Source organism: Hylobates moloch, unplaced genomic scaffold, assembly GCF_009828535.3.
Source record: "Hylobates moloch isolate HMO894 unplaced genomic scaffold, HMol_V3 SCAFFOLD_22, whole genome shotgun sequence".
Taxonomy (NCBI): domain Eukaryota; kingdom Metazoa; phylum Chordata; class Mammalia; order Primates; family Hylobatidae; genus Hylobates; species Hylobates moloch.
The window spans coordinates 19,659,611-19,684,644 of record NW_026652297.1 but is presented as its reverse complement, the minus strand read 5'-3'; the positions used below and the strand labels follow the sequence as shown (position 1 = coordinate 19,684,644).

The 25,034-nt window shown below is 40.1% G+C and overlaps 1 long non-coding RNA gene and 1 pseudogene across 1 annotated transcript; both read left to right on the top strand.

Annotated features, from left to right (window-relative positions):
* The first annotated feature begins 3,077 nt into the window (after positions 1-3,077).
* On the top strand, positions 3,078-15,583 carry LOC131382330 (uncharacterized). The gene is made up of 3 exons (XR_009211714.1): positions 3,078-3,145; positions 6,676-6,758; positions 15,446-15,583. It is a non-coding gene; the product is annotated as an uncharacterized LOC131382330 (long non-coding RNA).
* A 4,828-nt stretch (positions 15,584-20,411) lies between these two features.
* On the top strand, positions 20,412-21,146 carry LOC116461709 (glutathione S-transferase omega-1-like; annotated as a pseudogene).
* Positions 21,147-25,034: the final 3,888 nt, after the last annotated feature.

Sequence of the window (25,034 nt, the reverse complement as noted above, 5' to 3'; positions counted from 1 at the left end):
ACTCAACTATTTGAACACATTATGATCCCATATTATGCATACTGTATTCCCCCAACAGTTGGCAATATTCATAATTATTAAGAGAATTGAAAATGAAACCAAGGCACAAATAAACCTATTAACGTACTTTAGTATCTTTTAAAGTTTTACTCTCACCCCACAAAGGTTATTCTTTCATGAAAAATATATCAGATACAGTCTCTGAAAGAAAATATAATTACCATTGAAATCAATGTTACACGATTAATTCAAATATTAACAAAGAAATGTATAATGGTTCTTGATGTATTTAATACTCAAAGATTAATTAAATATTTACTGCAAGAAAATAGATAAATGATTCAATGAAAACAAAGCAAAAGTTTCATGTGATTGTCAATTCTGTTTCTTAGCAAACTATGAATATCCCAAGAACTAAATTTAAATCACCTTCAGTCAATCATGCATAGTGAAGTTGACCACAAGATTGCTTTTATTTTAATTTTCTAAGACAAATAACAAAATCCAAATGAGTCACCTGGTGGTATTAAATTTCCAAAAGCAAATACAAAAGAATAGGAGGCAAATATGTAAAGAATGTAAATTGGCCAGGCGTGGTGGCTAATGCCTGTAATCCCAGCACTTGGGGAGGCTGAGGTGGGCAGATCACTTGATGTCAGGAGTTTGAGAACAACCTGGCCAGTATGGTGAAATCCCCCTCTCTACTAAAAATATAAAAATTAACCGGGCGTGGTGGTGTGAGCTTGTAGTCTCAGCTACTCGGGAGGCTGAAGCAGGAGAATCGCTGGAACCTGGGAAGTGGAGGTTGCAGTGAGTCAAGATTGTGCCATTGCACTCCAGCCTGGGCATCGCAGAGAGACTCTGTTTCAAAGAAAAAAAAAAAGAATGTAAATCATATAAAAAATGGACTTTTTTTTAAATGTCCAGCAATATTAAGTTAAAATGATAGCTATTTAGTTAATTGTATTAACTATATGTTCAGTTGAGAATAATTCTACCTTATAGTGGCTGTCTTAGATTTCGTGTCATACTTATTAAATTATAATTTAAAATGGATGCTACATAAATAAAATATGCTTTGACTTATTAATTTTAAATATTGTCATTTTAAGCATTTTTGCTAAAATCAATAAAGTGAGACTAATAAGCAAAACAAATTGTGGCATTTATATAAAATGAAATATTATTAGCCTTTGCTAATGGAGGAGATCCTGCCATTTGCAACAAGCTGGATGAGCCTGGAAGATATTATGTTAAGTAAAATAAGCCAGACACAGAAAGAAAAATACTGCATAATGTCACTTATATGTGAAATCTTAAAAAAGTCAAAAAATATAGAAACAGAGAGTAGAATGGTGTTTACCAAGGGCAGAGAGGGGGAGAAAATGGGCAGATGTAGGTTAAGGGGTACAAACTTGTGGTTACATAGGATAAATAAATCTAGAGATCTAATGTATAGCATGGGGGCTATAGTTAATATTGTACAGTATACTGAAAATTTGCTAGAAGAATAGATTCTAGCAAATTTGAAAGATAATTATTTGAAGTGATAGATAAGTTAATTTGTTTGACTACAGTAGCAATTTCACTATGTATATGTATATCAAAAGATCACTTTGTACATGAAATATATACAATTTTAAATAAATAAATGCCTGCTAGGAAAAAAAAGAAACGAAAAGTAGATTCACATGCCCAAGTTGTTCAAAACTTACTTAAAATTTTCAAATAACTCAATCAAGTTATCAATTTTTAATTTAAGTGAATGAAAATTAAATAAAATTTAAAATGTAGTGTCTCAGCTCCACTAGCCATATTTCAAGTGCTCAATAGCCATATGTGGCTATTGTGTTGGACATCACAAATGTAAATAGAGGTATTATAACTGACTTTTTTTTTCTGAGTAAGGGCTATAGTTCACAGAACCATTAATTGCTTTAACATTTATTTCCTTTTCGGAAAAAAATTTTGTATTGACCTTCTTAAAAGCATTTGCCTCCCTTCCAACAAGAAAAATCATTCAATAATCATTGGGATTCATGCTGGTCAAAATGGCCCGTGGGGATCCAATAGATGGAGTACTAAACTCTTCTTAAAGTCTTGAATAGATGGATACTAAAAGAAGATTTTTGTGAATAAAATATTCCCGTATAAAAAGAGAATAAGTTCTTTTAGAAGCTTTTTCTGAGGGAAGTGGAAAAATCCAATTAACTGTTTTTATATCACCAGCTGGTTCCTTAGAGCCGAAAGAAATAACACCTCCCAGAAGTGAACATTTATTTCACTTCTAGTTAGAAATTCAGTCACCCTGCTTCCCTCAGAGATCAGGCTACCTGTTAAACAATATTGATGGTAATTAGGATGACAAATAACAACAAGTAATAAGGACACAAATTCTTACCCTTGCGGCTCTTCTCTAATCTTTATTTAATTTATCTATGTGTTTTCGGTACTAATGAGATTTTTTAAATCTATCTCAAACTGAGGCTCACTTTCCTGTCTTTTGAGAGAGTGGTGCTTCATGGTAGTTCCATGATGCTAAAAATAATGATGATAGCTTCTATTTTATTTTAAGAATTTCCATTTTCCAGTGCTTAGTATGCACCAGACACTATTATAAGTATTTCATAATATATTAAACTATTTAATACTCACATTTACTGAATAAAGTAAAGTAACTTGCTCAAAACCACACAGCTATGATCTTCATAGACATTATTTTAGATGGGGAATTTATTATTGAATACTATGTGCTGCTTCCTAATGACACCTTTCCACACATACCCCACTCATTTGCCTTCATTCATTCCTTCCTCCCTTCCTTCGTTTCCTCCCTCTCTCCTTACCTCCCTTTCTTCCTCATTCTATACCTTTTCTCTCCATTCCACTATTCAATCTATCACACCAGAGTGTGTCTTCACCACCCAAAACTGCTTTTGTTGAGGTCACAAGTGACTTCATAAACGGTAATCTCAAGGGGCCAGCTTTCAGTTGCCTTGAAAATATCTTCAGCAAGTGGTCTCTTAAACATTCTCATCTCTGGATTTCTAGGGCACATTCTCTCATCTGATTGTCTACCCATTTTCTCCACACTCCTAGTCAGTCACCTTTGCTGTGCTCCTTCTGTTTCATCTTCCCCTTAAAGGTAGGTGTTTCACAGATTTTCTTTTATTCATATATGTGTATTAGTTTATATATAACTGTGTATATAACTATATGACTGACCAAACAATCCTCTCTTCTCTACCAACACTCATATCCTGAGCGAGCTCATCTAGTCTCTTGCCTTTAAATAACATGTGTAAACTGCCAACTCAATCTCCATTTTGGACTGAATTAAAAACTTATATACTCAACTGTCTTCCTGACATCTCCACTCGGATGTCTATGAGGGATCCTCAACTTAGTACGTCTAAACCTGACACCAGACAGCACCTCCACCACTAGCACACACTTAAAACCAAACCTGCCTCACCTTTTCCTACACCTAAGTTACCAAACTGGATTAACTTTATCTTATGGATTTCCATGAATTTGTTCCCTGTCATCACTATCCTAGCTCAAGCCATTGTTGTCTCTTACTGGGATCAGAATTACAACCCCCTAATTGGTCCCTGAAATGCAGTCATGTGACCTCATCCTTCTGGTTCCATCTTAACTCTTCAGCCTCATCTCTGGTCTTTTTTTTCACTCACACTCTATGCTTCTATAATACTATAATCATTTTTTCAGTTTAAAAAATATTCCAAGACTGCTCTTGCCTCTGCACCTTCAAATATGCCACTATACCTGGGAGGCTCTTTCTTATTCTTTTCTCTACTCATCTTTACCTGGGCACAATAAGAGCACCTACACATAAAGATCTTTGAACAGTGCCTGGTACAAAATAAGCGCTTTTTACTCAATATCTTTTACCATAAGTATTATTTTCAGAGATATTTTCATATCAGGCTATAATTCTCTTTACAGGCCACATAGTCTATCTAACCTGTCTGCTTCTGTGGGCATTTATGTTGTTTCCAATCCTCGGGTATTATAAACTATCCTTATGCATATGTAATTTCAAATATGTCTTGGATTTGTTCTCTGGAAACGGAGTTGTGTGCAAAATACTTATCGGAGGTGTTCTTAAGAGATACATGGAGAAGGGTGTGAGAAGGGCAGAATTGGGAAGAGGGAGAAGCTGGCCTGCAATGTGGTCATAACTGAGGCCTCAGCTGAGTTATGGAGAGCTCTCAAGAGGTCTCAGGGTACCATATGACTTCTACTTTTTCTCTCTTGAAACCCTGTGACTGCTATGTGACTGCCATGTAAAAACACCTGGCCTAGCCTCCTTAATGATGACAGACCACATGGAGAGAGATGCCTGGTTGATACCCAGCAAGTAAGTAGGCCACTTAGATCATCCAGCCCCAGTCAAGCCACCAGATAAGTCCAGCTGCATGAGTGATCCCAGATGAGATCAGTAGAAGAGACCATATAGCTGAGTTCAGACTAAATAGCTGAACCACATAAAAACTACCATAAGCAGAAAAAAAAATTGTTTTAAGTCGTTAACTTTTGGGGTAGCTTGTTACGCATCAATACCTAAGTGATACAAGAGGCAATGCTGTAGGAGGTTGAGAAACAACAAGATAGAAGAAACATGATGCCTGGGCTGCCTCACAGGACAGAGAGGCCTGAATGTGCTAGATTATTATATGAGACAGAAACTTCTATCTAGTTTGACTCACACATGACATATTATTTCATTTTCATGCCATCTATGAAGTAAATAGGAAGATTATTTTATTTTATTTTGTTTATTTTATTTTATTTTATTTGAGATGGGGTCTGGCTATGTTGCCTGGGGTGGTCTCAAACTCCTGGGCTCAAGTGATCCGTCTGCCTCAGCCTACCAAAGTGCTAGGATTACAGGCATAAGCTACTGCACCCGGCCTTCTTTATTTTATAAATAATGAAACCAAAGCTCCCAATGGTAAGAGAAATTTTTTATACCTAGTGGTGTAAGAAAAAAGCATTCAGGAAGCTTAAAAGCATTTTTGGCAAGGATCTGTGGATCCGGACAATAAGATTATTTTAGCACTAGGTTTGAATTGCTTTCTCACTGCAGGAAAAAAAAAATTACGTAGCGGTTACTATTTGAGAGCTTGGTTAGAGAGTCTAGCAGGGGAGTGCAGCTACTCATATTCCCGTGATCAAATAATGGTCCTCTACTCTCAAGAAAGGTAATCTTCTTCATCTACATGTACAGCTTCAGGAGGGATGCACATGGATCAGAGAGGGAAGAAGGAGACACCCTCCTAGCCAGCCTGGCCAGCCTGATCAGCCAGATCAACCCTGGTGATCAATGGGGTGACAGATGTTGCAACCAGATCACCCTCACAGCCATATTACTACTTGAAAAAGGCTGTTCTCAAGCATTTTATGTTAATATATTTACTCAACAAATATTTATTGAACTCCTGCTATGTGCATCACTCAAGACATTTGGGATACCTCAGTTAAAACAAACAAACAAAACCAGAAAATGATGTCTGGCTTTGTAGAGCCCCACAGCTAGTATTAAACTTAAAGATGAAAGAATAAATGGTTTCCCCCAAAGATTAGGAATAAGATAAGGATGTCCATTCTCACCACTTCCATTCAACATGGTAGTGGGGATTCTACCCAGGACAATTAAGCCAGACAAAGAAGTAAAAGAAATCCATATTGGAAAGAAAGAATAAAACATTTTTTATTTGTAAGTGCCACAATCTTATACACAGAAAATTCTAAGAAATCCACTTAAAAAAACTACTAGAACTAATAAATGAGTTTGGCAAAGTTTAAGGATATAAGATTAATATACAAAAGCAAATTGTATTTCTATAAGCTAGCAACAAACAGTCCAAAGATGAAATTAAGAAACAATATCCATTGACAATAGCACCAAAAAGAAAAAATACAGTATTTACTAATAAGTTTAGCAGGAGAAGACTTGAACACTGAAAGCTACAAAAATATTGGAAGTAATTAAAGGCAGCCTAAATAGAGAGACATTTCCATGTTCATAGATTGGAACACTTAATGTTGCTAAGAAAGCAATACTTCCCAAATTGATCTATAGGTTTAGCACAATCCCTATAAAAATCATAGCTTTCTTTTTACAAAAATTGATAAATTGATGCTAAAATGTATACATCAATGCAAAGGACCCAGAATAGCAAAAATAATCTTAGAAAAGAACAGACTTGGAGAATTCACAATTACTATAAAGCTACAGTAATCAAGACAGTGTGGCATAAGGATAGATATATAAATAAATGGAATAGAATTGAGCCCAGAAATAAACTCTTGCACTTACAGTTAACCAATTTTTGACAAAGGTGCAAAAGCAATTTAATGTGGGTAAAATAGCCTCTTCAACAAATGGTGCTGGGACTACTGTATGTTCACATGAAAAAATATAAATTTGGACCTCTATCTCACATTATACAAAAAAAATTAACTCAAAATGAATCATAAGCTTAAATGTAACAACCAAAATTATAAAATACTTAGAAGAAAATGTAGGTGTAAATCTTCACGAACTTGGATTGGGTAATGATTTGTTAGATATAACACCAAAAGCTCATGCAATAAAACATTAATCAACTGGACTTGATCAAAATTTAAAACTTTTGCATTTTAAAGGACATCAAGAAAGTGAAAGTGTGTCCGAAATTGGTGGGTTCTTGGTCTCACTGACTTCAAGAATGAAGCCACGGACCCTCGCAGTGAGTGTTACAGTTCTTAATGATGATGTGTCCGGAGTTTGTTCCTTCTGATGTTCAGACGTGTTTGGAGTTTCTTCCTTCTGGTGGGTTCGTGGTCTCGCTGGCCTCAGGAGTAAAGCTGCAGACCTTTGCCGTGCGTGTTACAGCTCATAATGGCAGTGTGGACCCAAAGACTGAACGGCAGCAAGATTTCTTGCAAAGAGAAACACTCCAAACCTTTCACAGTGTAGAAGCAGTCCCCAGCAGGCTGCCACTGCAGCCTGCTTTTATTCCCTTATCTGGCCCCACCCACATCCTGCCGATTGGTCCATTTTTCAGAGAGCTGATTGGTCTGTTTTACAGAGAGCTGATTGGTCTGTTTTGACAGGGTGCTGATTGGTGCGTTTACAATCCCTGCTAGACACAGAGTGCTGATTGGTGCATATACAATCCTCCAGCTAGACATAAAAGTTCTCCAAGTCCCCACTTGACTCAGGAGCCCAGCTGGCTTCCCCCAGTGGATACTGCACCAGGGCCGCAGGAGGAGCTGCCTGCCAGTCCCGTGCGGCGTGGCTGCACTCCCCAGCCCCTGGGCAGTCAATGGGACCGGGCACCGTGGAGCAGGGGGCGGGGCCCATCTGGGAGGCTCCGGCTGCGTGGGAGCCCACTGCTTTGGGGGATGGGGGGTGGGGGGTCGGGGGCGGGGGGGTGTTGGTGCTCGGGCATGGCAGGCTGCAGGTCCCGAGCCCTACTCCACGGGGAGGCGGCTGAGGTCTGGCGAGAATTCAAGCATGGTGTAAGTGGGCCGGCAGTGCTGGGGAACCTGGCATCCCCTCCGCAGCTGCTGGCCCGGGTGCTAAGCCCCTCACTTCCCTGGGATGGCGGTGCCGGCTGGCTGCTCTGAGTGCAGGACCTGCAGAGTCCGTGCCCACCTGGAACTCGTGCTGGCTCGCTAGCGCCGCATGCAGCCCTGGTTCCCGCCCGTGCCTCTTCCTCCACACCTCACCGCAAGCAGAGGGAGCCGGCTCCGGCCTTGGCCAGCCCAGAGAGGGGCTCCCAGTGTGCAGCGGTGGGCTGAAGGGCTCCTGGAGCGCAGCCAGAGCAGATGCTGAGGCCGAGGAGGCACTGAGAGCCAGTGAGGGCTATGGGCACATTGTCACCTCTCAAAAGGATGCATAGATTGAAAGAAAATATCTCCAAATCACATATATAAGGGTCTTGTTTCCAGAACATATAAAGTACTCTTACTTACAACTCAATTACAAGAAGACAAGTCACATAATTTAAAATGGGCAAAGAATTTGAATAGATATTTCTCCAAAGGAGGTATATAAATGGGCAATAAGCAAATAAAAAGATGCTCAATATCATTAATTATCAGGGAATGCAAATCAAAACCTACTGTACATTCACCAGAGTGGCTAGAATCAAATTTAAGTATGACAGAGGACGTGGAGAAATTGGAACCCTCTTATACTGCTGGTGGAGATGTAAAATAGTACAACCACTCTGGAAAACAATTTGGCAGTTCCTCAAAAGATTAAAGATAGATTACCATATGACCCTGCAATTCCACTACTAGGTATATACGCAAGACAACTGAAAATATGTTAACGCAAAGGTCTATACATGAATGTTCATAGCAGCATTATTTATAATAGCCAAAAAGTGGAAACTCCAACATCCATCAAGGGGTGAATGGATAAACAAAATGTGGTAGAGATCCATACAACGAATATTATGAGACCATAAAAAGAAATGAAGTACTGATACATGCTACAACATGAATGAAACTTGAAAACACGCCAAGTGCTGGGAGGGACAGGAGAAGTGAAGAATGCTAGCTAAAGTGTACAAGGATTCTTTTTGAGGTGATGAAAATGTTCTAAATTGATTGTGGTGATAATTGCACAACTCTGTAAATATGCTACAAACCACTGAAGTGTGTATTTATTTTTATTTATTTATTTTTTTTTGAGACACAGTCTCACTCTGTCACCCAGGCTGGAGGGCAGTGGCATGATCTCGGCTCACTGCAACCTCTGCATCCTGGGTTCAAGCGATCCTCTTGCCTCAGCCTCCCAAGTAGCTGGGATTACCGGTATGCACCACCATGCCTGGCTAATTTTTGTATTTTTAGTAGAGATGTGGTTTCACCATATTGGCCAGGCTGGTCTTGAACTCCTGGCCTCAAATGATCCGCCCACCTCGGCCTCCCGAAGTGCTGGGATTACAAGTGTGAGCCACTGTGCCAGGCCTGAAGTGTGTATTTAAAACAGGTGAATTTTATGACATGTAAATTCTGTCTCAATAAAGCTGTCCAAAAGGGGAGGGAGGGGAAGATGGAGTGAACCATGTAGATATCTGAAGAAAGAATATTCTAAGCAGAGGGAACAGCCAGAGTGAATCCCCTAAGGCAGAAGAACAGCTGGTGTGTTCAAAGACAGCAAGGAGGCCAGTGTGACTGGAATAGGTGAGGGAAGGGAAAGCCGACAGGAGACAAGGTCAGAGAGATCACGAAAGGTCTGGTCATATAGGGTCTATAAGACCCTATAAGGCCATTGTGAAGACTTTGTCTTTCCAGTGAATGAGATGGAGAGCTTTTGCAGGGTGGTGAGCAGAAGGATGACAGTACTTCTGATTTACATTACAAAAGAATACATCTGGCTGCTGTGTGGCTGGGCAAAGGTAAAGACAAAGAGACTAGTGAGGACATTGTGACCCATAAAGAGATGATGATGGTTTAGACACCATTGATAGGTATTAATGGAGATGGTAAATAGTTGGGATTTGGTGATATTTAACTCTAATCCTCACAACAACTCTATGAGGTAGCTAATGACATCATCCACATTTTACAGACGACAAAATGATTACATATAATTTCACAGCTTGCAATATCCCACACAGAATAGGTCATAATTTTATCAAATGTTAAACCCAAGCAGTCTGAGTCCAGAGTCTGCATCTCACTCATCATCTCATACCACCCTTCTGCTGGAATTCTCTTCCTAGTAACAAGCAGCATTCCTGAGGTCTTGGTCTAACAAGTTTATACTCATATTGAAATAATTTGTTTCCCTGAAAAGTGAGCGAGCATCAGTGCTGACCTAGACAGAAAAAAAAGTTGAGGCCTAAAATGAGAATTAAAAAAAACAAGACTGAAAAGTATGGCATTGCTCTAACAAGGAAGAAGAAAATAAATTCATGAGGCCGGGCGCGGTGGCTCACGCTTGTAATCCCGGCACTTTGGGAGGCCGAGGCGGGCGGATCATGAGGTCAGGAGATTGAAACCACGGTGAAACCCCGTATCTACTAAAAAAATACAAAAACTTAGCTGGGCATGGTGGTGGGCGCCTGTAGTCCCAGCTACTCGGAGAGGCTGAGGCAGGAGAATGGCGTGAACCCGGGAGGCGGAGCTTGCAGTGAGCCAAGATTGCGCCACTGCACTCCAGCCTGGGCGATAGAGCAAGACTCCGTCTGAAAAAAAAAATAAATAAATAAATAAATAAATAAATTCATGAGAAGAGAGACTGACAAATACCACAGAGGGGAATTATCCTATGAGCCTTTGCGAATTGAAATTTGGGGTTCTACTAAAATTATATAATGGGATTGGAATTCTTTCTACTTTATAAAATGTTTGAATTGAGCCATTGTGTAGCTTTTACTCATAGCTCTGATGACAGCCTTAACTACAATCCTGAAAGCTTATTCTGGCCCTAGGCTGGCCTATATCCAAGTTTTCTATAAATCCAAGTTTTTGAATTGGAAGGAAATTGCATGTGATTGGTTTTTCTTTTGCTTCCTCCAAATAATGGCATCTATCAAGGGTAGATCAGAGCACTTTGCCAGAATTCATACTTGCCTCCCCCACTTCTCTCCTCCCTTCCTCTCATCCTTTTTAAATCCAACCCATACTCCTTCCATTTATAAAAGGATATTTTATTTTGTAAACAAAAAACAAAATTCAAAGATCCTCCTGTTATATACAAAGTTTCAGTGTCGCAAAAGGACTAGCACTTGAATATAAAGTTTTCTTTTTAATTCTCAGCAAGGCAAGTTACTTCTATAGAAGGGTGTGCCCTTACAGATGGAACAATGGTGAGCACACACTTGGACAAGGGAGGGGACAGAGTTCTTATCCCTGATGCACATGGCCCCTGCTGCTGTGCAATTCCCCAATTGACTAGGGTTAGACTGCACAGGCGAAACTAATTCCAATTGGCTAATTTAAAGAGAATGACAGGGTGATTGCTTTGGCGGGAGTCAGGGCAGTGCAGGTAGCAGGTAATCGGAATGAGTTAGGGTGGAGCAGGTGATCGGAATGAGTCAGGGTGGAGCAGGTAATCCGAATGAGTCAGGGTGGGGTAGGTAATCAAAAAAAGCTGCTTTACGAGGAAGTTAAGTTTAAAAGTAGAAGGCAAAGAATTGAACATACTGACATATTAATTCTTTGAAAAGAAATTTAGAACTCATATCAACCATCTGAATGGACCCCTCTCAGCCAAGGGCATTCCAAAGTTAACCCAAAAAGCTAGTTCAGGCCATGATGGGAAGAGGGAGTCGTTCATGCCTCATTCTGCCCTTCTCCCTTTTGGAATTCAGGCACAGCTGACCAGCATCCACATCAACACAGACCTTAAGACCAACAGAACAGCCTCTTTAAATCTGATAAGAAACATTTACAATCTATTCTCTCTGAAACCTGGACGCTTCATCTGCATGGTAAAACCTTGGCCTCCACCACCCCTTATTGTAATTCAGACATTCCTTTCTATTGATTCCAGGTCTTTAGATAACAAGACTTTCAACCAATTGCCAATCAGAAAATCTTTGAATCTGCCTATGACCTGGAAGCCCCCTTGTCCTGGCTTTCAGTTGTTCTGCTTTCCAGATCAAACCAATGTAATACAACTTAGATGCATTGATTGATATCTTTTGTCTCCCTAAAATGTAGAAAGCCAAGTTGTGAGTTGTAGCCTGACCACCTTGGGCACATGTTCTCAGGCTCTCCTGAGGGCTGTATCACAGGTCATTGGTCACTCATATTTGGCTCAGAATACATACCTTCGAATATTTAACAGAGTTTGACAATCTTTTCATGGACAATTTCCAGTTCTGCTCTGTGTTTCAGCTTCTTGTGATCATGTGAGACTCATCCCTTTTACTGTTTCTGTGCATCCCTTACCCCAGCCCCCACCCTGCATCCTGTAAGGATAAGATGCTTGGAGCAGTAGCCACCACCTTGCAGCTGGAGGAGAACGCCAGGAGAATTTTAGAGTGCCACCTCATATTGAGATACTCCTTCCTCCAACTTCTTATTATAGGAGCTATTTCATGATTTTGTTGCCTCAATTTAGTTTTCTATTATAGCAGAGGTATCCTAAGGAATCAAATAATTACCAATCTCACCTTTTCTTTTTCCTTCCACAGCTCTTCTCTAATATTGGATCGGGGTTGGGGAGTGGGGTAGAGGGTGATATTTGCCTTCACCTGTCCTCCAGCCAGTGCCCAGTCATACTAGGTCTAACTTTCTAAACTTCTGGATCTTCTCTCCCTCCCTTCTTCTCCTCACTGCTCTCCCCCATGCCCCCAGCAATCAAGTCCTGTAAGAATCAGGATCCACTTTCAAAAATAACAACTATATTTTCCACTGTGGGTCTGTGTCATAAAGGAATGGCAAAAGGTTAGTGTAATAGCAGCTTCCCACTGACTAGTCTCTAATCACCATTCTTTTGTGGAACTCAATCAAGTATCTCATTACATAAAATATTGAACATTATTTTGTCATTTATTTCCTTGGTTTAACTTGCTTAAATAAATATTTCTGCCAATTCAAAAGCAATTTAAAAAGCAACACGGTTTTGTAAGTTGTATGTATTTTTTAAAGTTTGGGTGGCAAAAAGTAAATACCTTGTCTTCTTTTATACACACAATAGTATTGTATAGACTTGAGCTTTGCACGGACTGCCTTTATCTGCTTCTACAGTATTTTAATAAATTCAGCTCAGCTAAATTCTCCGCTTTCCTCCATGACCTTTCTTTACTGTGACATTATCCTGCTATGATTGATGGGAGCACTGTACAATGTACTGGCATATTATAAAAATTGTATTTGGGCTGCCTAACTTAATTTGTGATGAAAAACTTTGGTATACCTGCTAAAGCAATCCCTATTCCCTATGAAGACCAGCTTGAGTTTCTATTCCCTTTTTCAATTTTTTTTTATGAGTTTGAATGAACTTGGAATCTGTCTCAGATTCAGGAGAAGAACACACTTTATGTTTCTGCAGAGTTGTTTTTCATCACAAACCAATAAACAGTAGACAAAGCCCTCTGTGGAGTCTGATCATCAAATCAGATCTACACTGTATCACTATTTAGACAAAATGAAAAAAGGCCAAGAAATCAGGCACATCCACAGATATATGGCAACCTCTATGATAAGGTTGTCATGACCCTGTCATGAGACAGGGTTTGTCTTCCCAGAAATAAAAAGATGATGGGACACTCTGACAGAGGTGTCTCATGCACTGACAATTTTCTTCACAGAGGCTGTGCCTCTGATCTATCTCCGCTGCATTTCATTGGGAATTTAAATTGTATCCAGACGTGAGTATTTCTGAACTGACTTAAACTGAAAAATAGCCTTTAGTGTTTTCCTTCTTCTATGGACATTTGTTAAATCTTTGTTTGCATGTATATAGAAGCTGTCCTTAGGGGAAATAGAATTCAGCCCATGTAAGAGAGTATTGAGTTTTCATAGTATATTTGCCCAGGTTCGCTCTAAGGGCTCTGCTGGTTGTTTTATCATCATAAACCACCTGGAATCTCTCAACAAGACTGGGTACTATGTAAATTACATTCCAAGACAAGAAAGGCTGTTTTAAACCCTCTTCAAGAGAGTTTATATTGAAAAAAGGAAAGGATTCAATCATAAAAAAGTATGAGCATGACTTTGAGGGCAGAGTCAAAGGTGTCTCTAATCCTATGACTTGAGACTCGTATGACAGGACAATTCCATGTAGCAAAAGGGGCAGATGGAGAAAGGAGGGAACCTAGAAGTGTCAGGGAGGCAGTGTGGCATGGCTCTGATCCCTGCTCTGCCACGTAGCAGTGATGTAATTGTAGTGGGCACTTCCTAAGGCCACCTCCAATGAGTCACACCCTTGCATAATCCCACATCCTTATGTAATCCTGTCCCTTTGAGTGCAAGTGGAAAGTGTGACTTGCTTCTAACCAACAGAATATGGCAAATGTGATGGAATGTCACTACTGATGGAATGTAATTACATTGCATTATATGGCAAAGGCGATTTGATGTCACTCCCATGATTTATGTTATGATATATAAAACTGCATCTTAGTTGACTAGAGTGAGAGACTTTCCTAGCTTTGAAAAAACAGCCATATGAACTGCCTATGAAAAGGGCCATATGGGAGGAACTGTGGGCCATCTCAAGGACCTGAAGGGGACCTCCAGCTGAAAGCCAGTAAGAAGTTGGGGCCTCAGTCATACAGCTGCAAGGAAATGAATTTTTCCAACAACCTGGGTGAGCTCGGAAACAGATTCTACCCCAGTCAAGTACTCAGGTAAGGATACATCCAATCTGACACTTTGATTGAAGTCTTATGAGATCCTGGGTAGAAGACCTAGACCAGCTGTGCCCAGACTTCTCCCATGAGGACTTTGAGATAATAGATGTGTGTTGTTTTAAGGCACTAATTTCTGGTATGTAATTTGTTATGTAGCAATAAAAAATTAATACAGCAATCTAAGAACAAATTTTTTTTTTCTCTGAGTCTAATTCTCCTCATCTATATAATGGGGATGATAACATCTACTTATAGGTAGGTTTAATCATCAAATAAATTTTAGCTCTTGCTAAAATGGTAGTTGTTTTATTGTATTATTAATATTACTATTCTTTTCTGGGTACATGAGACCCAGAGCACCAGGCTAAGGGTTTCAGGAGTTGAAGTCTGATCCTGGGCCCTAGCCCACAGTAACCCAGGGAATGCCATGCATGAATAAAGAAGAAATACAGCCAGCTGTCCTGTCTCGACTTTCCTTGAAGCTGATACAGTGGTGCACTAAATCTTTTTCTATGATCTACTCTGTGCCCAGCAATATGCTAAATATGCTAGGCACAGACAATACCAAGAGAAGTAGGAGGTTCTCCCTGCCCTTGAAATTGTCCAGTCAAATGGCCACAATTTAGACTCCAAGACTTACATTGCAGTTCTGTGTTCAGAACTGGGATTCCAAAATTTGAGGGCAACCAGTGCCAAGCTGTGCATATTTTAGGGTGCAGTGGGAAGCTTTGAGGCTGCTTACATCCTTGGGTGTCCAACACCTGGGGTAAGTAAGGGCTCCCTTAACACAGGGAGCAAGTAAGGCTGAAGCTAAGGGAATGATGTTGCCCCTTGGCATCACTATCATGAACTATCTTGAATCTCCCAACAAGGCAGGGCACTGTGCAATTGACATTCCAAGACCAGGCAGGCCTATTTTAAACCCTCTTTAAGAGGATTCACAATCCACCCTCTTGCTGCACTAGCATGGGTGGAGCAGGAAAATTCTCCATATTATCATTGAAGCTGTAAAGGTTTGGGAGATGGGTCATTCAAAATATTCAGAAGTTCTTGAAAGCCAAATGTTAGTGGATGAGGAACTAAATTGGCTTCTCTTTCATCTTTGTTAGGTTTCTACAGCAATGTTATCTTGAATGGTTTGTCAACATGTTTCACTGAGAAAACCTAAAGCAACTCTTGTAATTACAAGTGGAACCTTGTTACAAGTGGAACCTTGACAACTTCAGAAGTGCCCATCACAACCAAACATTCCTGCTCTGAATCACCTGACATTCACTGTCTCATTCACACCAGCTTCTTCAGGTGGTCCTTGATGATCTGCCTGCCTCCACAGAGGCTCAGAAAATTAGCCTTTTCTTTTTTTCTAGATTTCACTCTTCATGATGGATGTGAAAGACAATAAAGTATGCTAGTTAAAACCTAGCCTCTGGAGACAGACTGATGTGGGGTAAATCCAGCTTTGCCACTTAACAGTTCTCTGCTCTTGCACAATTTTACTTAACCTCTCTGAACCTGAAATCGGGCTAGTTACAGCATATTAGTGAAGCATTCATCACAGAGCCTGAACATAGGGAGTCCTCATTAATGACAGTTATTATCATCATTATTAATATATTATCATGACATGGCTATTTTTTTGTACTTATCATATAGTCATTAATGTCCCTAGAATAGTGCAGATCAGATGACACCAGTTATAAGACCTTGAGAAGCTTAACTAAGTTAAGCTTAACTTAACTCAGCAAAACTAAGTTGTTTAAATCTACGTTCTAGCTCAGAGGTTGGCAAACTTTCTCTGAAAAGGGCCAGATAGTAAATATTTTAGGCTTGCAGGCCATATGGTCTGTGTTGCAACTACTTAATTCTGCTATTGTAACTCAAAAGCAGCCATAGACAATACATAAGAAAATGAGTATGTTTGTGCTCCAATTAAATGTTATTTACGAAAAGAATTGGCTGTTTGGATTTAACGCATAGGTCATAGTCTGCCAACCCCTGCTCTAGCCCCTTGTCCGGGTACAGCAAGGTACTCCCAAACAGAACGCTAATGGGAAGGGCACGTGGCAGAGTAGACACAATAGAGTTTGAGTCTCAATTTTGTCATGTCCTGACTGTAGCATTCAGGGAATATTACTTAACTCTGTAGAATTCTGAGAATCTTACTTAATTCCTCCATGCCCCAGTTTATTCCTCTGTAAATCCTAGGCAATAGTATTTCCTGGGCAGGGTTTCTGAAGATAAATGACCCCAAATATATAAAAGACAATTAAGTAAAAGAGATAACATATGTAAATGAGATAGTGTAAGTGTGTATATTTCAGGCTTTTTTGCATGAATTTACTTTGTATCTGTCTGTTCAACTGGATTATGAGTTTGTTGAAGGTGAAACATCTGTTATCTTTTGCCTTTATTTCTCTCATCCTTATCTCTAGATCCTAGAAAAGTCCTCTGCACAGAGCAGGGCATGGCCTGCATTCCAAATTTTGTTATTCTCAAAGGTCAATTGTTCTCAGTGGCAGACAACAGAAGCCAAGACTTGCTAAGTAAAACAGAAGACAAATTTGCTGGAAGGACATGTGAAAACGGGCACAAATTAGGGAGCAAGGTCATACTTGCATCACTGCTGTTAGGCTGCTACCACTGACTCCTCTGCTCCTGCACTCCCAACAGCACCATCAAGAAAAACCCCACACACAGTTCCTTCATCTTTGCCTTACTTGCTGAAGATTAGAAGTCCCAGGTAGGAGTCTTTCAATGACTAAGGCCAGGTCACCTGCCCATGCCCTGGCTACAAGGAAGCAAGGAAAGAAAATGATAGCCAGCCCTTTTGGCTTTTGGAATGAGAGCATTTTACCAAGTCACTTAATGGTGTAGAGCTCCCCAGTAGGAAAGGTTTTTAGGGGCTGGGCAGCTAGAAGAATGACAAATGGCTACTCCTCTGATTATCTGCTTACCTGGGACACCTGTTTGTAGAGAACTTTGAGGTCACAACATAGTCCACCACCATTATGACTTTCAAATTGGTTGCTTGTTGCATAGGTAGTGGGATTTTAATCTAAGCCCTCCAACCTCTCTCCCTTGGTTTCCTGCAGTAGATACACCAGTGCCCCTTCCATATCACCTCACTTCTATGCATGCCAATCTGCCTTCCAACAGTCAGCATCTACAACTTTGTTAGAAGGCTGCCCTCAGGCTGCTGGAACCCACTTTGCCTCCATGCAGGGCAGATCCAAAGCGCCTGGGTAACACCTAACCCATCAGTGGTATCCTTTAACCAAAACTTATTAAGTACAATGTATAAGTACTCCAGCTCCCTTGCCCCTTGACTGGAATCATAATGAAGCATGTGTTTTGCACCATTTTTAAAAACTTCTCCACAGGATGAAACTTCAGGTGGACACTATGGTAGTTGCCTTAATAGTTTGCCTTTATAGACTAGCTTCCTTATGTTATTTCTTTCTCTCTCTTCTGCCCTTCTCTCTCAACATTCCAAATAGACAGTGTGCACTCAATCTTTGTCTCAGCTTTGCTTCTGAGAGGAGCTCTGCTAACACATCTCTCTTATATCTGAGTATTGGCATGCTATTTTGCAGACATATCAGGAATACTGAGACGACTATTACTACAAAACTCTATAATTCACAAGAACACTTGCAGATACAAACTAGGTAAATATGAGATCAAGAATGTATTATTTTCTTTCTCTATTAGAATAACAGTACTCTGTGTTTATATTAAATCTACCCCTATAATGAAAACACGGATGTCAGAAAGAAAGAAAAAAAGAAAGAATGACAGAGAGAAATGAAGGAAGGAAGGCAGGGAGGAGGGAGGGAGGGGAAGAGAGAAAGGAGAGAAAGGAAGGAAAAAAGGAAGGGAGGGAGAAAGACAGGAAGCTGGAAGAAAGAAGAAAGAAAATAGACAATCATTATTTAGAGAATCAAAAGAGCATGAAGGAAATAGGCCTTGAAATTCCAGGAGATGATAAGAAAAATTGCTTTGAGGCAACAGGAGAGGTTGCCTCCTCAGAGTAAAAGGAGTGCTCCATATACTCTGGAAAAGGGAGATACGAGAAGCAAATGAGAAGGGATGTAAATCACTGGGTAATCAAAGCAAACGTTATTCTGCAGGGCCCTGCAGAAAGCTTTCAGAAGAAGAAAAATCAGATCAACTCTCTGTGCCTGAAAAAGCACAAAGCTGTGAAGTCTTGAAATGGAGGGCACTCATCTTGGTATTTCTAATGGCATTCAGTAGTTGCAGTGGCTGCTGTCCTCCTCCGGGAATTGGGAGGAGGGGGCTGTTGCTGGATGTTCTTGTACAAGGAGGAAGATAACTTGAACATGATTTTTTCTCTTCAGTGTATCCTGAAAAATTGAATTGTGATGATAAAGATCAGGCAATTGTGCTGAAGCACTGAACTCTTTATGAAATAATAGCCCAAGTGCTGAACTCTAATCTTGTTTCTCTCTTCGTTGCAAAGGGGAGGGGCAGCACTTGTGCTATCACCTAACTAGGCACAGGCAGGACGATGGAGTAATAGTTACTCTATGCCCTGTGACCAAAGTTCTCTTTGATGCAGGGAGCCAGCTAGGCAACCAATCTAATATGGAGGAGCCGAGCTGTCCATTTGTATCCAGAGGAGAGAAAATCCTTGGGACCAAAGGAGGGTTAAGAGAAATGGAGAAGGGGAATTGGCTGGTTGTGGAGATAAAATTCAACAAAACAACAGACAAATTCCAACTCTCACCCCAAAAAAAATTAGGAAGGAAAAAAAACCTAGAACGAATTTGAGTGAGCAACCCTAAAAGATGTTGATATCCCAGTAACCTGCAGAAAGTAAACTACATGAATTTGGATAGCAGAGATAATCTAGTTAATATAGGAAATTCTGGCTAAAACATATTTTTTTTGTGGACTTAGAACTGAATTGTGTCATAGTCATCAACTGCAAAGAAGATTCTAGACCACACATAAGGGCTACAGAGAGTTCTCACAGTGGTTCCAATAGCTAACACATGCTGGGCTGGTTATAAGTGGATTTTCCCCACTGATAATATCAGTTTTCTTTCCTGAATGTCATAACCGAGGCCTTGTTAGCCCCTTCTTCTTATAGAACAGAGAGCACATAGCCTATCTTGAGTCTTGGAAACGCCAATAGGTTTCTGTCATAACCGGTGTGGTCCCGGAAGCCCAAATCACACTGGCTCATCTATGGTGGCAGGCAGTAAATACATTTTTTAAAAAAGATTATCTATTAGCAGCAATGGTGTAAGCATGGTTGATTCCCTCTCTGGACTGGTCACATCTTTTCTGAAATGCAAGGCATGATTTCTGCCAAGGTTTAGCTGAAAGTAGTTCATGTAATGATTCTGGACGATTTATGCACAGGCATGCAAATGCAATGAAAACAACATGAGGTCATTAATAACTGTAGACACTGTCAGGTGACAGATGTGAAATGAATGAGCTCCTGAGCATTTCTTTACTTAATCTTTAAAAACTGAGTTTTGAGGCCAGGCATGGTGGCTCAAGCCTGTAATTCCAGCACTTTGAGAGGCTGAGGCAGGTGGATTGCTTGAGGCCAGGAGTTTGAGACCAGCCCAGCCAACATAGCAAAGCCCAGTCTCTACTAAAAACACAAAAGTTGGCCAGGCGTGGTGGTGCATGCCTGTAATCCCAGCTATTCAGGAGACTGAGGCAAGAGAATTGCTTGAACCCGGGAGACAGAGGTTGCAGTGAGCCGAGATTGCTCCACTGCACTCCAGCCTGGGCAATGGAGCGAGACTCTGTCTCCAAAAGCCAAACAAGAACAACAAAACAAAACAAAAACCTGAGTTTTAAATTTTTTTATGAGTAACACTAAATAGAAATGTATCTTCCTTTTTGAACTTAATAGTGTAATTATAAGAATGTCATACTAATCTAAATGTGTCAGTACTCAATGATTACTCAAAAATAATATGTGTTTGTATAACTTTGGAGATTTTTTTTACTTCATTAAATATTTTAAAGTTTAAAGAGATGTCAAATGTTCAAAATGTCGATGTCGAGAGCCTGCGGCACTGGCAGCTTGGCCTGCGCTGCGCTGCGATGTTAGAGGAGTCAGCCAGGAGCCTGGGGAAGGGAAGCACACCCCTGGGGCTGGTCCCAGAGGGCCTGATCTGCATCTGCAGCATGAGGTTCTGCCCGTTTGCTGAGAGGACCCATCTGGTTCTGAAGGCCGAGGGAATCAGGCATGAAGTCACCTATATCAACCTGAAAGATAAGCCTGAGTGGTTCTTTAAGAAAAATCCCTTTAGTTTGGTGCCAGTTCTGGAAAACGGTCAGGGTCAGCTGATCTATGAGTCTGCCATCACCTGTGAGTACCTGGATGAAGCATACTCAGGGAAGAAGCTGTTGCCGGATGACCCCATGAGAAAGCTCGCCAGAAGATGGTCTTCGAGTTGTTTTCTAAGAGGCCATATTTGGTAGGAAGCTTCCTTAGAAGCCAAAATAAGGAAGACGGTGCTGGCCTGAAAGAAGCGTTGTGTAAAGAATTTAGCAAGCTAGAGGAGGTTCTGATTAATAAGAAGAAAACCTTCTATGGTGGCAATTCCGTCTCTATGATTGACTACGTCATCTGGCCCTGGTTTGAATGGCTGGAAGCAATGAAGTTAACTGAGTGTGTAGACCACACTCCAGAACTTAAACTGTGGATGGCAGCCATGAGGGAAGATCCCACAGTCTCAGCCCTGCTCACTGGTGTGAAGGACTGGCAAGGTTTCATAGAGCTCTACTTACAGTCTGGAGGCCTGTGACTGTGGGCTCTGAAGGGGGCAGGAGTCAGCAATAAAGCTATGTCTGCTGTTTTCCTTCACTTAGAAAAAAAAAAGTTGGTATCAAAACTCTAGTAAAACCTTAGAGAAGAGATCAAATAGTACACAAACCACAAAGGACTAGTAACAAGGAAGATATGCAACCCTGAAGAAAAAAATGATGCAAAAGAGGTGAAGAGTGAACATAAATCTCTCTGAAATTTTCCTGTATTAACCAGATAGCCTTTGCTGCCCACATTAATATATTAATGTACTCTGCTTTCTGCAGGGTGATGGGACATTAACAGCTTTTTAATATTACTTATCCAAATTTGATTTTAGGTCTTTTTTCCTTTCTAAATCCCTTTTAGGTGAGAGCTAGAGTCTATCTATAAATAAATCAATAGAATGAATTTGAATAATCAACAAAAAGTAATTAACATAGATGCAATTAATGTTAGAAAATGGCCCAAACTGGGAAGACTTCAATGAACTTGGTTTCTTTTCTTACAGTACCTTATAGTTCAGTTTAATATAACTACCTCTTTCATATTCAGAATAGAACAATGCTTCATTGCTTTAGCCTTTTCATGACAATTAACAAATTATGGAAAAAACCCACATTTTCGATTGTATATTTTTAAATTTTTCTATGTTATGATGTTTTGACATCTTAAGAAAACCTGTCTAGCTGGGGAGAGACAGCCCCTTTCAGGGTTAGCCAATTCTTAGAGACAGCAAAAGACTCAGCCAGGAGCCTGCATGCCTTTGATATGCAAACTAACCAATCCAGAGTCTTACCTCAACTATCTGACTCATACACCCAAGAGACAATATTCCTCTGCCTTAATTATCCCAGTGCCAGGTACCAGGCAACTAGTAATATAGGAGTTAGAAAAAACTATTTAGCCAGATAGTGAGGGTATAGGAGTTCTCGGTAAGGCTTTTCTTTTAATAAAAAGCAGCCCCCAAACCATTTGTTTTCTAACAAAGAGCAGCCTGTAAAATCGAGCTGCAGACAAGCCAATGGGTGAATGTATTCTAATTAGTTGCTTGGTTGTTACCCATTGACTTGTGAATAACAGAGACTTACTACGACATCCATTTCACTTTATTTTTACCTTATTTTTCTCTTAAAAACATTTGTTCCTTAGTTTTTCATGGCAATTTTCCATACAAAAGCTTTGTATGGAAAGCTTTTATAATCGGTTTTTCAGGGAATCCAACCTTATTTTATCTTTGAAAATATCCTGAAGTGCCAAATAAACCAACAATCTGAAGTGGGGGAAGACTATAGCCCCAGCAATACCTGCGACTACTAATGAAAAAGACTTGACGGACTGAAACTGCCTCAGATTTCTCACATAATGTCATCATTATGTGGATGTGCTTCAGTGCTCTGAAATAATGGCACTTTAATCTCAAGTCCACCTGCCACCATCTGAAAAGGGGGAAAAAAAAGCCAAAGATATAAAATACTGAAGAAAGGTGAGGGTACTGCTTCATTACCCATACAATACAGTTTTATTGCAGTGCTACAATATAATTCTTTTTCCTTCTAGTACTAAGAGTTATTTAGTGTTACGCATTCAAAATTTTACTTCATGATTTACCATGAATCTCATTTTACTGAAAAATTTTGGTTTTTGGTCAGGCGCAGTGACTCACGCCTGTAATCCCAGCATTTTGGGAGGCCAAGGCAGGCGGATTACCTGAGGTCAAGAATTCAAGACCAGCCTGACCAACATGGTGAAACCTCATCTCTACTAAAAATACAAAAATTAGCCACGCATGGTGGTGCGTGCTTGTAATCCCAACTACTCGGGAGGTTGAGGCAGGAGAATCCTTTGAACCCAGGAGGCGGGGGTTGCAGTGAACCAGGATTGTGCCACTGCACTCCAACCAGCGAGAGTCTGCCTCCAAAGAAAAAAAAATAGTTTTTGTGAAACTGTTTTCTCTATAAATAATTGATTTCCTTACTCATTCTGAAATGCATTTATTGCCTATAATAGCAACCCAGTGACGTCCTGGTGTTCTGCAGAGGAAAATGCATATAGAGCAGCAGCCAGGACAGATCAGTTAAAAGCTAAATAGCAAACATCCTGAGAATTGTAACGGGTCAGAAATGGGATAATTAGAAATTATTATATATATCTATCTTGTGTTTACTTGATGCCTTTGTAACAGTCTGCACAATTGACGTATTCGTTCTAAAACAAAAAACAAAAAAATTTCTTGCTTTTATTCTGGAACACAATAACTCACTTATCCCATCCTATTGCACTTAATGGGTCTCTCTCTTTCTTTTTAATTAGCTTTTCATCCTCTCAATTTCTTCTAGCTATATCTATGTTCTTTGCCAGCATTTAAATCCTGGCTCTGCTGTATACAAACTATGCAAACTAGCTCCTATGCTTAACCTCAGTGAGCTTCAGTTGCCCTATCTATAAAATGGGCCTAATAGTAGCACTCACTTAATTATGTTGTAATGATTAAACTAACGACAAAAGTGAAGTACAATCCTAGGCAGTACTGGGCCTATCATAGGCTCCTCAAATTTTCTTCTCTCTATCTGTTATCAGCCTCAAAGACCTCATCTCCCTCATAGGTTTAGCAGTCACTGCATTCGAATGATGCCCAAGTTGACATATGCAATCTTGATATGCCTACCTGGGCTCCACTCTTGCATCTTCAACTCATGGTGGGCATTTCTCTCTGACAGTTCAGCTTCTCCTAAACATCAGTGTGTCTGAAATCTATCGTATCATCTTATTCTCCCCGAAAAGAAAAGACTAAAAAATGGTTGAAAGTTCTTCAGAAACATAAACATAGAGTTACTATATGACCCAGCAATTCCAATCACAGGTATATTAATACATATACATACAAATGAAAACATATGTCCGCACTAAAACTTATACCTGAATATTCATAGCTGCATTATTCATAATAGCCCAAAAATGGAAACAACCCAAATGTTAATCAATTGATGAATTAATAAATAAATAAAAATAAAATGTATATCTATACAATGGAATGACAGTCAACCAAATAAAGGAATGGAATACCGAAACATGCTACAACATGGATGAACCCCGAAAACATGCTAAGTGAAAGAAGCTAGACACAAAGTCCAAGTATTGTATAATTCAATTTATATGAAATAACCAGAATAGGCAAATCCATAGAGACAGAAAATAGATTAGTGGGTACCAGGGAAAAGGGAGATGGAGGAATCAGGACATGACAGTTAATGGGTACAGGGTTTTTTTGAGGGGTGCTGGAAACATTCTGGAGTTAGTGCTGATAGCTGCACAACATTGGGAATATACTAAAAACCACCAAAATGTACACTTTAAAAGGGTTAAAACAGTAAATTTTATGTTATATGGATTTAATCTCAATTTTTAAAAAAGAAGAAAAAAGCAATCTCTGTAGACAGCGGAGTGACACTTGTCCATGGAAGCAGGAGGAAATGGAGCCAGAGCTGCAGAAGGGAATCTCTGATCTCCAGGAAACCAAGATATTCACTAATAGCATCAGAGCAAGGCCCTTGGGGGATATCGCTGTGCTCACTTCCAAGAAGCAATCAGAATCTGACTCCCAAGACTCAACCAAATAGGTCATTATGCAGCTTTGCTGAAATATCTGCAAATCTAGACCTAAAAACTAGAAAAGGATAGAGAAGATTAGAGGGTGAAAATAGCCAAAGGAAGGAGTTGAAGTGGAAAAGAAGTTCCTCAGGGGGGCAAATTTATTATATTCTCTATTGTCAGATTGAACTGGAAGGGCAATAAATCATATGCCCATTCGGAGCCTCACTCATTGCCAGCACAGCAGTCCGAGATTGAACTGCAAGGCGGCAGTGAGGCTGGGGAGGGGCGCCCGCCATTGCTGAGGCTTG